Below are 14,032 nucleotides of genomic sequence, written 5' to 3' on the forward strand. Positions count from 1 at the left end.
ATGTTGTAAAAGACCACCGAAAAGTACTGGCTTGGTAGAGACGGTGAAAAACATGCAAAGCTCTGTTTAGACGCTAGCCAGTCGTCTTAAGACTTAGTTTTGTTATCCGTCGATATGTATCTTCCGGGCGAATGTTACATGTATGTTTTTATGGCGCTCCTGGGTGTTATTCTTTTTTAACATCATGACCGGCAGAACCGTTAACGAGCGTTCCGCGCCGAGCGGATGCTCACATTAACGCCCTTATTAGGCCTAAACCGCCGGGGCGGAAGGGTAGTTCGGAACGCGGAGGCCTTCCGGATTGCCGTGAATAGTTTTTTAACCTAGTTAAGACCGAAAATTCACGAACCAGGAAGGGTGGGGGGATCGGCCGTCCCCTCGTCCCCTGAGTGGTTGGTGACCAAAAACACTTAAAGATATAAGTAAAACCAAACAAAAAGTAGTATAGTACCCAAGAAAAACAAAAAACATAAAAAAATAACCGAAAAAACCAAAAACAGTAAAAAAAGTAAGAAATCAGTAGAAATCATCCCCCCAGACAAGATGTGATTCAACCCCCCCGTTTGTTGTTGATAGATATATTGTTGTTACAGGCATTTATATCAGTCAGGATTGTTACGATCATTTTTGTGGCCCGTTTGTGAGGCTTGTACTGTAGGGTTATTTGAGCATTTAAGCACGTTAATGTTAAATTGCGCTCAATCCGGAGGGGTCAGCTGATTTGCGCTCAATTCGGAAGGGTCTTGGGTGAAGACCGATCCGGCAAGCAGTACAGGGAACAACAGGAAGAGGCTCAACGACAACTACAATCGACTGTTGGGTATCGTTAACAAGTTTTGTATCCCTTTTGGTACAAAAAGTAGGATAGTAATCTGTGGGGGGCTCGACAGTGCTGCACTGTAGTGACCCTTCACCGAACTGCGAATATCCGAGTTAAGCATCTTAATTCGGAGATTAAACAAACCCGGAGGGGTATAGTATTCCTAATATTATTACTTATATAGCCTATATTAATAGTCTCATATCGATTTTCAGTCAAAAACAACGAAAACAGACCGGTTTTTAGGGTCAAAATTGCGATATTTTGATCCCCCCACAAGTCGCGATTTTTGAGATATCGATATTTTTTGAAACGGAAAGAAGCGCTAAGTTAGTGTGTTACATCGTAACTGCACTACTATAATAAGCAGAACAGGTTAACTTTAGTTCGGAAGTGGTTGGAACTAGTTTCGTACCAAAAACCAAATTTTCCCATTTTTTGATAGTAAGAAACGCTATAAAATCGGAAAATTTTTTGAAATTTTTGAGTTAGGACAGTAAAAATAGTTGTTTGGACAACGTCCACTAGTGAATCTACGAGTTTTAAAACCCGCTACCCGAAAGCCTTCCGGGTTGCAGAGAAATCGAACTTAACGTGTTTGATTTGGTAGATTCATCAATCCGGAGGGGTCCAGGTAGCATAGTTTTTCGCAAATTTTTTCTACAAGTTTTAATTCGGGTTTTTTGCATTGAACTAGAAAAGTATAGGCCTCCTGAGCTCGGATCAATAATTTTTAGGCCGAGAGGACCAGATTTGCGGAAAAAGTTAGGCGGAACCTACAAGAGAGAAAATTTTTGAGTTTGGAAAAAAGACGTTTTGGTTAATAACTTTAGAACTACTGAGCATATCGAGTTGATCTTGGTACCAATAGATCAGAAATTAGCTGAGCTTACTGATAAGATTAGAAATTATTCGGAAAAACGAGAGAGAAAATTTTTTGAGATTGTTTTTAACAAATTACACAAATCCGGAGGGGTACACCCTTCACGTTTTACAAATTTTTCTGAAAAACCCTTAGACCTCTACCAAAAGTTGATAGCGATTGAACTAAGTAACTTAGGACAGTTCTAGACGGAAAGGGAGGGCTGAAGGCACAAGACAACCAGAATAGAGTCGAAATTAGGCAAGTGATAAGACCCTTCACCGTTAGAGTGAATTGTCAAATAAGTGCCTTAACTTCAATCCGGAGGGGTCTAGGAAAGGACCCTATACCCTTCCCAGTTAATTCAAACAGCATTATAGCAACACAGAACGTATCCGGAGGGGTATAGGTTGAAAAAAGGAAATCTCCTAAAAGCTACTTTTACAAAATCGGAGGGCTCCCAATCCGGAGGGGTCAAAGTTTTTTCAAGAGGGGTCCGAATCCGGAGGGGTCTTATAGTTGCCAATTCGGAGGGGTCCAAATCCGGAGGGGTCTTATATTAACTAACTCGGAGGGGTCCCAATCCGGAGGGGTCTATATTCTGACAATCCGGAAGGGTCCTATTTGTGCCAATCCGGAGGGGTATTATATTATTAGGGACTTAGGTAGACGAAAGAAAGACTAAAAAGTGAGAAGTATTAAGTTATTAATACACAGGCTAGGTATCAGTGACTGCACTGGTAACTTGCCTTTCGATAAGAACCAGACTAATACAAAACAGGTCCAAACTCGGATATTCGCGACACTAAGTCTAAATTAAAAAGAGCGTGGTTCATTGGTGTGGATTGGACATAATACGTTTTTGGGAAAAGTGACTGCCCTGAGGATTTTAGTAGGTCTAGCTCGGGCAGTCCGAAGGCAGATAGGTAACACAGTATTCGGTGGGTGCAATAGACGCCCACTTGAGAAAATCACTGCCTTCAAAGTTTTGTCTGTTTGGTGCAGCACCGAGCAGGGAAAGCTTTTTCTTTAAAAGACAGGTTCGACTATTGTACTGCGACCGACTAAGAGTACAAAACACATACGTTTTTTTTTTGTTTTTATCTTATATACATTCATATTGTGTCAATATATATTTTTGTTTTTGATTTTAATTCAACGTAAACTGTGCTTGATTGGGTAGTGAATACACTATCTTTTACATTGATTGATAACATCATATTGTGCTAATTTCCAAATCTTTGGATCGACAATCGCTTAGTGTGAATAAATTTTATACAAACTGTACATAACATACAGGGATTCGTGGTCACTATTTAATAAGAATCTGGTGAAATTTATTGTGTTGTGTCATTATTATTGTTAATAAAACTATAAGGTCTCTAGCAGTTGAGTTAAGAGTAGGAATTGGAAAGTGACAAATAGAGAATGAGTCTAGACAAGTCAAGGATACCAAAACGAGGTAATAGCTCTAGGAAATTCATACCTGAAAAGCAAAGAAAAACGATGACCGATCCTTTTGTGGATTGGATCAAGCGATCCCGGTCTAACAAAAGGGGAACGGTTTCAGGCAGAATGGTTGAAACGAGAAGTCAAAAGACCTCAGAAGAGCGAAGAGAACTATTAGAAGTGGAGGTCAATACGGACCATACCATGAATGACAACCAGGAAGTAAATGAACTGGAAGGGAGAGGCAGAAGGCTGGCGAGTGAATCTACCCCGGTAGAACAAGGCCATGATTTTGCCACTTCCACCGGGACATTGGATCGAGAAGAGATGTCGGAACTGTCCGACATCTCAACTGAGGTAGCGACAACGAGAAGATCTCCGACAGACAACACTATGATGGCAGGTGGAACTGGGAAACAAACAACGTCATCATCATTCTCAGAAAGAATGAAGAACACCTTCGGGAACATCTTTCCATTCAGCATGGGAGGAGGAGCAGGCAACGATGGTGAGTCCCAGGAGGAAGAAGATGAAGAGGAGCAAGGGGACTATGGATCTCAAGTCAGCCTCAATAGTTCAGTCCAAGAGAGTGAGGCACACGTCGGAAGAGAGACTGGAACCACGGACAAATTTGGTGTGGTGACAACTATAAGCAAAGAAGCAAACACACCAGGCCAGTCAAAAGACTTCACGATGAGGGCAAGTTCGGAGCCAGAACCTGGTGAGAATAGAACCAGAGGGCTCAGCGATGCGTTAAATGACCCTGAGACAAATAATGAAAAGACGTCGAGGCAGCGAGTCAAGGCCCGGATCTCGACAAGCACGAAGTTACCTGGGACCGACAGGGTTACACCACCACTAGTAACGCCACTGGTGGATAACGGGGCAGCATTAGAGAAAGCCTTAAACAACATAGTGGACAGTTTAGGAGAACAAAACGAGCAAATGTCAATAAGGATGAGTGAACTAGAAAGAGCAGTTCACATTGAGAGAGAAAGGCTGCGGGAAGAAATAATTCGCAACAGACAAGAAGTTGACAGGAGCGAAAAACGCTTGAAAGAGAGAACGGATGAACACATGACGAGGAACTTGTCGCGGATGACAAGAGAGGCGGAACAGAGGGAGTTACGCTTAAGAACCGACATGGAGAAGTTAAGAATACAGCAAGAGCAGTCTCTTGGGACTCTTGACACAAAGATAGATGCGATGATGGAGAGGCGAACTCAAGCTATCATGGATAGGTTGGATGGGCTACTAAGCAGCAAAAGTGGACCAAAAGAAGGAGAACCGAATTCGGGAGGTCCCAGCAGGGAACCGAAGGTGAACTTCAATGAACATCAAAAAAGGAAGACGTATGGGTCCACAAGAGGCAGGGGCAGTTCATCAGGCTATGCCACGAGGGATAATGAAGCATGGGGCCCGAACAATAGAGCAAGTTCAACGGGGAACAGACGAACCTCTAGCGAACGACCAACGCAAGGCGCACAGGCGACTGGAAGAAGTGACTCCGGCAACAGGGGGCATGCAAGCCCGAGGATGAGTCATGTGCGCCAAGCGGGAAGTGCTCACGGTGATTCGGATTGCAGGGATGCACCGCACACAGAGCCTTCGACGAGGTGTGAGGACACTCAAACGGGACACTCAAGGGATGCTAGTGCAATGACCACGGCATTTGAACCCCTGAACAGGTCTCTGGAGACATTCCTGACGAGGTTATCTAGAACCAATGAACGCAGTGAGAAGTCCAGAAGAATCTTTAAAAAGCCGAGATGCTACAAAGATGAATCTGATGGCTGTATTGATACCTGGATAGAGGTAATGAAGCTGCATTTCGAGGAAGAGGACTTGTCTGAGAGACAGGAATGCAGCGCGCTCACCAGCAACTTAGAAGGGACAGCCCTGAACTGTGTCATGGCCAAGAAACAGTATCAACGTGACACTGCAGAGAAAATCTTCGAAATCTTGTTAAACCGTTTCGGATCAGGGGTGCAGGGGCACCAGGCGATGATGCGCTTCGAGAAACGGAGGCAAAGGGAGGATGAAACCATAGACAAGTTTCTCGATGATTTGGAAATGCTGAGAAGACGCAGCCAACCGGATGAGTCAAACCGAAGGATGAACCTGGCCGAAGCCTCAAAATTCATCGATGGTGTGAAAAACGATGAACTTCGTACGATGCTAGCAACGCATTACACACCACTATCAACTAATGCGCCAACACCGGAGGAGTTGAGGCTCAAATCAAAAGAGTATCTATTGTTGAAACCTCCTTCGAGATCTGGATATTACAAGAACAATTATGGCAATTTTAACAACGGACCAGCGAACCAAGGGAACAATTGGTACAAACCGAGGGATGATATGGACAAGAGACGCTCTTGTGCTAATTGTAGTTCAACAGACCATCATGTGTCAGCATGCCCAGCTTACAAACAAGGCATGAAAGCAATAGGCTTTAGCCTCGAGGACGAAGATGCGTCAGAATTGGACCATGAGGATTTCATGAGGGGAGTAATTGCGAAATTCGGCCCGAGTTGTTTCTTTTGCAACTTGGAAGGTCATTTTAAGTCAGATTGTCCGCAATTCTGGGATGCAGTGGCAGATATCAAGCATCCAAGACATGAAGAAGCTTTGTCAGGGGTGAAAGCAAGCAAGGCTCGACTTTTGAACGAAGCAGAGGCACGCAGGAAGGACAAACCTCAAGAGCTGGCGGCAAAGAAAATGCAAGCGGTAACAGAAGAAGCACGTGAACTGGAACCAGCAACTGCGGCCGATGACTTCAAGATCGATTATAAAGCAGCCGCAAAGGATGCTCTAAATAGAGTACAACAGGAATTGGTGACGAAAGAGATCGAACAAAAAGTGAAACTTGAACTGGAAAATGAAAAGCTTCAGGAGCAACTGAATACCTTCGAAGCAACGGAGTTCGAGGAGACGAAAACACCAAGCAGTTTAGATATGAAACTTAAAGTGATCTCCGGTAAGAGGTTCGGCATGGCGCCGCAGGGAAAGAAGATACAGTCGATAATCTCAGTGGCTGGACATCAGGTAATAAGAAATTTGAGTGAACCATCAGAGTTCACTTTAATGCATTTGGACACATATGCAGATTATCTGAGGCAGGTGGAGCCACGCACTGAGTCGAGAGCTGTACGAGCACTACTAACGACGGGTGGCCCTCGCATGAAGAAACTTCATGGACGCTACTTGGAGGTCTATGGGTCGTATCAAATAATGCTGAACGTGGATGGAATCAGCATCTACACCAGGACTTACATAACAACAGATGATGACCAAATGGGGCAGATCTATTTGGGTGAAGAGGAACTCAAAGTCCGCAGGATAGGCCATGACGCCATGATGGAACAAGACGCGGTACATATTGGATATGAAGCAGATGTGACAGCACACCTGCTTGACACCAACGGAACAAAAATCGGAGTCACAGGGCTTCTGGACACAGGCGCGGTGGTGAGTGTGATGCCGATAAAGACCTGGGAAAGAATGGGCTTCACGCGGGAAGATCTGATTCCTACGAATCTCCGACTAGCCGCTGCAAATCGAGGAGCTATCTACGTAGCCGGAAGAACACCAGTGACGGTCCTTCACATGGGAGGACGGAACTTTTGGATGAGCTTCCTGGTGGTAGAGAATCTGGACGACGCCGACCAATTCATCTTGGGCAGAGATTTTGTCAGGAACTTTGACGTGATGATTGACTTGAACAACGGTCTAATACGGATTAGAAACCCGGACCGAAAGTATGTTAAGAGACCAATTAATAGGATAATAACAGACGAAAATAAGGTACCAGTTTTTTTGGATAGAAAAGTAAAATTACAACCAGGACAAGCTGTGGTAGCAATTTTTAGAATGAGAAATTTAAATTCGTTAAGCGATAGTAAACAGGTTTGCTTAGTACCGAATCCAAATAGTCAGAGTTCGGTGATTTTAGGCCGGAGCTTCTCGGTAACGCGAAACGGACTGTGTGTCAGTGTGTTGTTGAACACACTGGACACCACGGTTTCAATCCAGCGTGGAAAGAAGCTTGGTTACGCATTGCCGATGAGGACCGACTATGAAGAGACACAAAACTTGAAGAAATATAGTGTCAAAAACTGTCCTTATCATGCCAATAAAGATAAAATTTTAAAGAGGATTGATGAATTAAAATCTATTCATAAATTGTTTTCAATGAAATCCGAAACGGACGACGGCTTATCAAGCTGCTCGAATTTTCCATAACGCCCCTCGTCATATGAATTAGAAACTGACAAACCGGTTTTGCCAGAGATAGAACACTTAAAAGGGAAAATAGGTGAGGGGGATTTCAAAAAATTGCGGGAACTCCTAAATCGGAACGCTGATGTATTTTCAAAACATAAGGCGGATATCGGTTTTTGTAATTTCGTCGAACACGAAATCGAACTAGAAGAAGGCGCCGTACCCCATCGGGAAGGCGCAAGGCGAATGACGCCACAGAAATCGGAAGCGTGCCGAGCAGAAATAGAAATGTTACTTGAATACGACATGATAGAACCCTCGAAATCGCCGTGGGCTTGGGGGGTAGTAATGGCGAAAAAGAAAGGGGGGCAGCTTAGATTTTGTTGCGACTTTCGTTACTTGAACGCGGTAACGATTAAAGATGCGTACCCGATACCGCGAATAGACGAGAGCTTATCTAAACTTGGTGATGCCAAGTTCTTCACCACATTGGACTTAGGTTCTGCCTTCTGGCAGGTCCCTCTGCGAAAGAAGGACAGGGAAAAAACTGGTTTCGCGTGCGAATCGGGGTTGTACCAGTGGAAGAGGATGCCCTTCGGCTTGTGCAATGCAACAGCAACTTTTCAAAGGCTGATGGCTCAGGCTTTGACAGGAGTGACCAAAAAGTACGGGAATCTCTTGATGTGCTACGTGGATGACGTAGTCATAGCGACACCGAGCCTAGAAGATCACATTGATCGGCTCGATGAGGTCTTCGGGTGTATGAAAAGAGCAGGCTTGAAATGCAAACCATCGAAATGTGAAATCCTTAGGGATTCGATCAAGTACCTGGGAAGAATGGTGGGCAGGCATGGTGTAAGGCCAGATCCGGAAGCAGTAGAGGCTGTGCTGACATGGAAGGCTCCGAGAACGGACACACAGCTAATGAGCTTCCTGGGGTTTGCCAATTACTACCGAGAATTCATTAAGGGATATGCGGACAAAGTGTATCCGATGCAGAAGCTGATGCGCAACAAAGGGAAGAAGTTCGAATGGAACGATGAAGCACAAGTTGCTTTCGAGAACATAAAGCGGGAACTGTGCGAAGCGCCAGTGCTAGGCATGCCTACAGAAAAGGGCATGTATGTTCTTGACACAGACGCATCGGTGGTGGCCATCTCAGGAATCTTGCATCAAGAGCAAGAATGGAACGGAAGAACAGTTCTCCGTCCCATTGCATACGGCAGCAAGGTCCTGAGTGACACAGAGATGAAATATGGCGCACCAAAAGCAGAAATGTTTGCAGTAGTCACCTTTGTGGAAAAGTACCGTGCATACTTAGGGAGCGCTCCCTTCAAGTTGCGCGTGGACAACAGGGCGTTATCCTGGTTGAAAACCTACTCGATGGATCAGAGTTATATTGGTAGATGGATAGTAAGATTGGATGGCTACCATATGATAATCGAGCATAGGATGCGCGATAAGCACCAGAATGCTGATAGCCTCAGCCAGAAAACTGAGTTCTATGAAAGATTAGAGCAGAAGCAAGCCAATCAGGCGGAAATAAAGGAGGGATTCTCGTTTCTAGACAAGGAAACTTATGAAGCGCTTCCCTTAACGAGATGGTTGGATAAGTCTGGACATCCAATTCCAGGACATCCTGAGTTACCTGTAGAAAAAGCAGCCGAGATAAAGATCCTGTCAAAAGAGGACCCGATCCCTTTGGATTTGCTGCTGCGCTCGAACCTGGTCCAGCAAGAACTCTCTCGCATGAATATAAACAGCCTTTCATTACTGGATAAAACGGTGCAAGTTACACCACAAGTGATGCGGATGCTGGGTGGATTGTTAGAAAGAGAAGTGACCAGAGATGACCCCGAGTGGACGGCAGCAGTGGCATCGCTAACAGTCAGGGAGAAAGTAAAGATCATGCCGTCCAGACGACAACACGAAGAGAACGAGAGGGATTGTAGGACAATAGTTCAGCAACTAGTATCCTCAATACCCCAAGAGATTTTAACCAGTACTTCTTACGGACAGAAAGAACAGGAGAGCGGCAAACAAAAGAAAACTGTCACCTTTGTGGACCGGGAGGAAGAGGGTGAAGTTGTAGAACAAAATCTGCTGCAAGACTATTTGTCCGGGGAGAAGGATAAGGAGAAAGATCAAAGATCACAAGATCAACACCCGGCACAAGAAAATTTGTCCGGGGAGTCCGAGATAGACGAGAAAATTCCTGATGAGAAACAGGACCTAGAGAACAAGGTTTTGTCCGGGGAGTTCAGATGGATGCGAAGAAAGTACAGACATGATCTGGAGGAGCGTGCAGTCTCCAGCACAACACCCTCGACGGATGATAATTCAGAAAGCTCAAGAATGAACACCTATTCAGACAGGGATTCAACCTCAGGATCAGAACTGTCAGAACTGGCGATACACACGCTACTAGTGGAAACTCGGGCGAGATACCTAGACAGAGAAGTGTACCAGGATCCGGACAGCGATCGCTACCTGATACCGAGCGAAAGAGTCTTTGACAACGCAGCGGATGACTTGGAGACAATAGCGGTATCGAAACGTTCGATAAGCCTATTGCCGCAGAAAGCGGTAGTCAGGACTGATCTTCTGCCGTTTGAACAAGAAACACAGCCGTTGGCGAAGATTTGGTGCGTTAAGATGGAGGAAGACACACATCAACCCAACGAGTTGAATAGTCAGATGAGGGTCATGAAGACGTACTTGAAGGCGAGATACAGACTCTCGGACCTTCTGACGGCGCAGAGAAATGATCGCATGACAAGCAACCTGAAAAGGTGGATCGAGAATGGTTCTCCGGATAAAGGGGACCTCGAGGAAGATAGTTATCGCATCCTGAGACAATACTTCATGCAGAAGGAAGGGAGATTATATTTGAACAAGGACGGGATTGTAGCTTGCAAAAGAAGAGAGGAAGACAGAGTCCTGTACAAGTATAACGCGATAATATTACCGCAACTCTATCAGACAGAACTATTATTCAGGTCACATGATCAGATGGGCCATCAGGGGATCGACAAGGTTTATCAGAGGATCCTGAAGCGCTTTGAGTGGCCTGGGATGAAAAAGGCATGCGAGAAATGGGTGACAGCATGTCTGTCATGCCAACAGGTCAAGGATCCCAGGAAGTTGCGATTTCCTTTACAATCGATCGAGTCGTCTGAATTCAATGAGGTGGTGCAAATCGATCACCAAAAAATATGCATGACAGACAATGGTTACAATCAGGTGCTGGTCATGATAGATCATTTTACGAAGTATGCAGAGGCCGTGCCCTGCATAACTGCCTCGGCGGAAGAGACATGCGACCACCTGATCAATACATGGATAGCAAGACATGGTTGTCCGATGACGTTTCAATCGGATAATGGAACAGCTTTCGTAGGAGAGCTTACGAAAGAGCTTATGAGACGCTCACAGGTCGCTCAAGCTCACTCCACGACATACCATCCGCAGACGAATGGCTTAGTGGAAAGGCAGAATAGGACGTTAGTGTCGATGCTGAGAGTATATTGTTCCAGGTACATGACCGATTGGGACAGATACCTTCCACAGGTGATGGGGGCATATAATAGCACGCAACACTCCACCACTGGAGTCAGTCCACACATGATGCTAACTGGACACGAAAAGTCTTTACCCTTAACCTTCTTCTACCCAGAATATGAGGGAAAGAAAACATCCCCACAGGTCTACGTGAGGGATGTGATCAGACGCCAACAGGAGTTGAACGACTTGTGTAGACGAAACACTCAGCAGGCACAGGCAAGGCAGAGGAAAAGATTCGACAAGAAAGCAGCTGGTGCAAAGGCTTACTCGGTGGGTGACTACGTATGGGTATTTCAGAACGTCATACCACCGAAAGGGACAAAGAAGCTTCTGAAGAAGTGGAGGGGACCCTTCATGATTACAGAGGTGCACCAAGAGGGACGCTTTTACAGACTGAGTACTGGCCGAGCCGCCCACTACGAGAACATCAAGCCACACAATCCATCGACAGAAGACTGGTGTATACCTGCAGACATGGAAGAAGGGGATTATCTAATGATGGATCCTGCTTGTGAGGTCAATGAAAAAGGCACCAGGGAGAAGAACGATGGAAACGAAATCGTAGAAGAAGGTACGGATATACCGCTGGACCTGGATCCAAACGAAAAGATCGAAGCGGATGATGAAACCTTACCCTACGCAGAAGAGGAATGGCAGGATCCCGAACAGACAGAGGTTCCCAAGAACTTGGAGCCGGATCTTCCGTTCACGATGCAGACTCGTCAGAAGGACGGGACGAGACCAAGAAAGAAGTACAATCCTTACGGTGACGACTTTATAGTGGATAGGATAGATCTAAAGAAAATAGTGGAGGAGGTAGTGGGTTTAGAGGAAATAACTGTGTCACAGGACATTGACATAGTCAATGATCACAACGATGAGTGGGTTGACGACTGGTCGAAACCCGAGGTAGAATTTGACGATGAGCAACAGCAGTCATATGAACAAGACCAGACGAACCTGCGTGTCTTAGAGTGGCTGAATGAAACATCCTCGGATCCAGAGAAGACCAGCGTCACGATTCAAGACGTAGATCGTGAAAGCATGAAATACATCAAGACTGAACGAGACGATCCTTCCTGGGCTGCCCAGGAAGGACGATTACTCATTCCAGCTTCTAATCTTGACTTAATACCCGGTATGCGATCGACGGGGACGCCGATGGATATTTTTGTCCGGTGAGTGGGGGTAGGACTTACCCACACTGAAAACTTGATAATAAAAAAATTGAGAAGAGCAAGCGAAACAGGAGACTTAGAAGCAGAAACAGGCGAAGAACCTAAGAAACCTGACATAGGCAGGGTAGTTGAGTCATATTTTAACTTACCAAATGAATATTCAAGTAACAAGTACTAACAGATAGTGATTTCATACATACAAACAGAACGTGTGCGATAGCGATCACCGCAGACATGAGTTTTAGGACAGCGCTAGCGGCAGATTTTAAGAGGGAATACAAAAACGTGGAATTCCTTTGGAAGCAAAGACCAGGGATAGGGGGCGTAGCAGCCTTACCCCCGGCGGTGTCGCAGATACCGGGAAAGTACTTATGCTTCTTGGTAACGAGGGCAACGGAGAAACAGCACGTGGACCCAGAAAATTTAGTCTTGTCTTTGACGAGGCTGAGGGACTTCCTTGTGGAAATGGACGTGAAGGAGCTTTCGCTTCCAGTGTACGATCCAAATAGAGGAAGACTGCATCCTCGGGAATTGTACGCGCTCGTACACGTGATATTCTCTGATACGAACATACAAGTGTATCTACATAAGAAATATTACTTAAGCATAGGCTGAGTGATGTGCGAGAGGGTGTTAGGCCAAAGACCAAGTTACATGTAATATGTGATATGTGTGTTATGTTATGTAATGTTATGTTATGTTATGTGTTAGGTTATTAAGATCATAGGTAAGTAGGGGTTAGTGACCATGAATAACTAAATGACGATTTAGGGAATAGATCCAAAGTTTGGACTGTCCAATCTTAGGTCGTATTCCAAAATTTTAGAAACCAATTGATTTTAATAAATTTTAGGATAAATATCTTTTTATCTGAACTGTCTTTAAGCAAATTTTAACGATGTATGTTAAGGTGAAATTGACAAGTGTGACATTCGTGATTTATTTTCTAGATCCTGATTGATCATTTAAATTACTCACTTGAGTCAAGTTATCAAATCGAATCAAATCAAATTTGGAAAGAACAAGTATGGACAATTTCAACCTGGACGAATTGATGGACCTGGCAGAGGCATATGTGGGACCGATGGTAGATGCGATCTATCGTCGGCTGATCGAACGAGACTTCGCTCTGGAGGACCCAGAGGTGGTCATGTTGCTGACCGCCCTGATCAACATCTTGGGGCGCGACAACCGTGGGGACCGCCCCACGGAAGTCCTGTTGATGGCAGCATATGGAGAAAGAGGAGTACTAGACCGCCCGAACATGAGAGTGATGAGGTGGAGAAACGGGGCTCTCTCAGGGAGTGACTTGGCGAATGAGCCTGGGTTGGGAAGTTCTAGGACTTACCAACCAGGTGAGATGCCAATGCCCTCTAAGCCTAAACCTGGGCTGACGAGAATGCATAGGGAGATGAACAGCGAGGCGACCTCGTCTGGTTCACCACTGAGAGCAGCTGTGCCACCAAAAAGGGCGAAAGTAACACAGAAGGTTCAGACGAACCAAACCATACAAGATCTGGACGAGATGAACGATTGGCTGAAAAGAACGGAGAAGGAGTTAGACGATATGACGAAGACCATGCTGGCGATGGAGGAAGACCGGGACGTGTGGAGAAAGTTGTTTGAAGACTGCAACAAAAAGCAGGGTCAAGAGATCGAACGCTTAAGGCAGGAGTACAAAGAGCGATCGAAGCAGGCGGCATTGACAACGGCCGTGGAGAAAGTGATACCTGCAAGGGATGTTCCTCGTGGGCAGTCCCCGATGGAGCTCTTGACACCTCGAGAAATGAGTCAAACAACGGAGACACGGCTTCCAGCAGAGACGAATCGAGTGACAATCCCGGATCCTAGTGACACCTTGGGTGATCCCGTCGTAGAACAGACAGTGAGAAAACTGATAGAGACAGCTGGACGATTGGTCGCTAACAAGAATGC

Source organism: Symsagittifera roscoffensis, chromosome 8, assembly GCF_963678635.1.
Source record: "Symsagittifera roscoffensis chromosome 8, txSymRosc1.1, whole genome shotgun sequence".
NCBI classification, from domain to species: Eukaryota; Metazoa; Xenacoelomorpha; order Acoela; family Convolutidae; genus Symsagittifera; species Symsagittifera roscoffensis.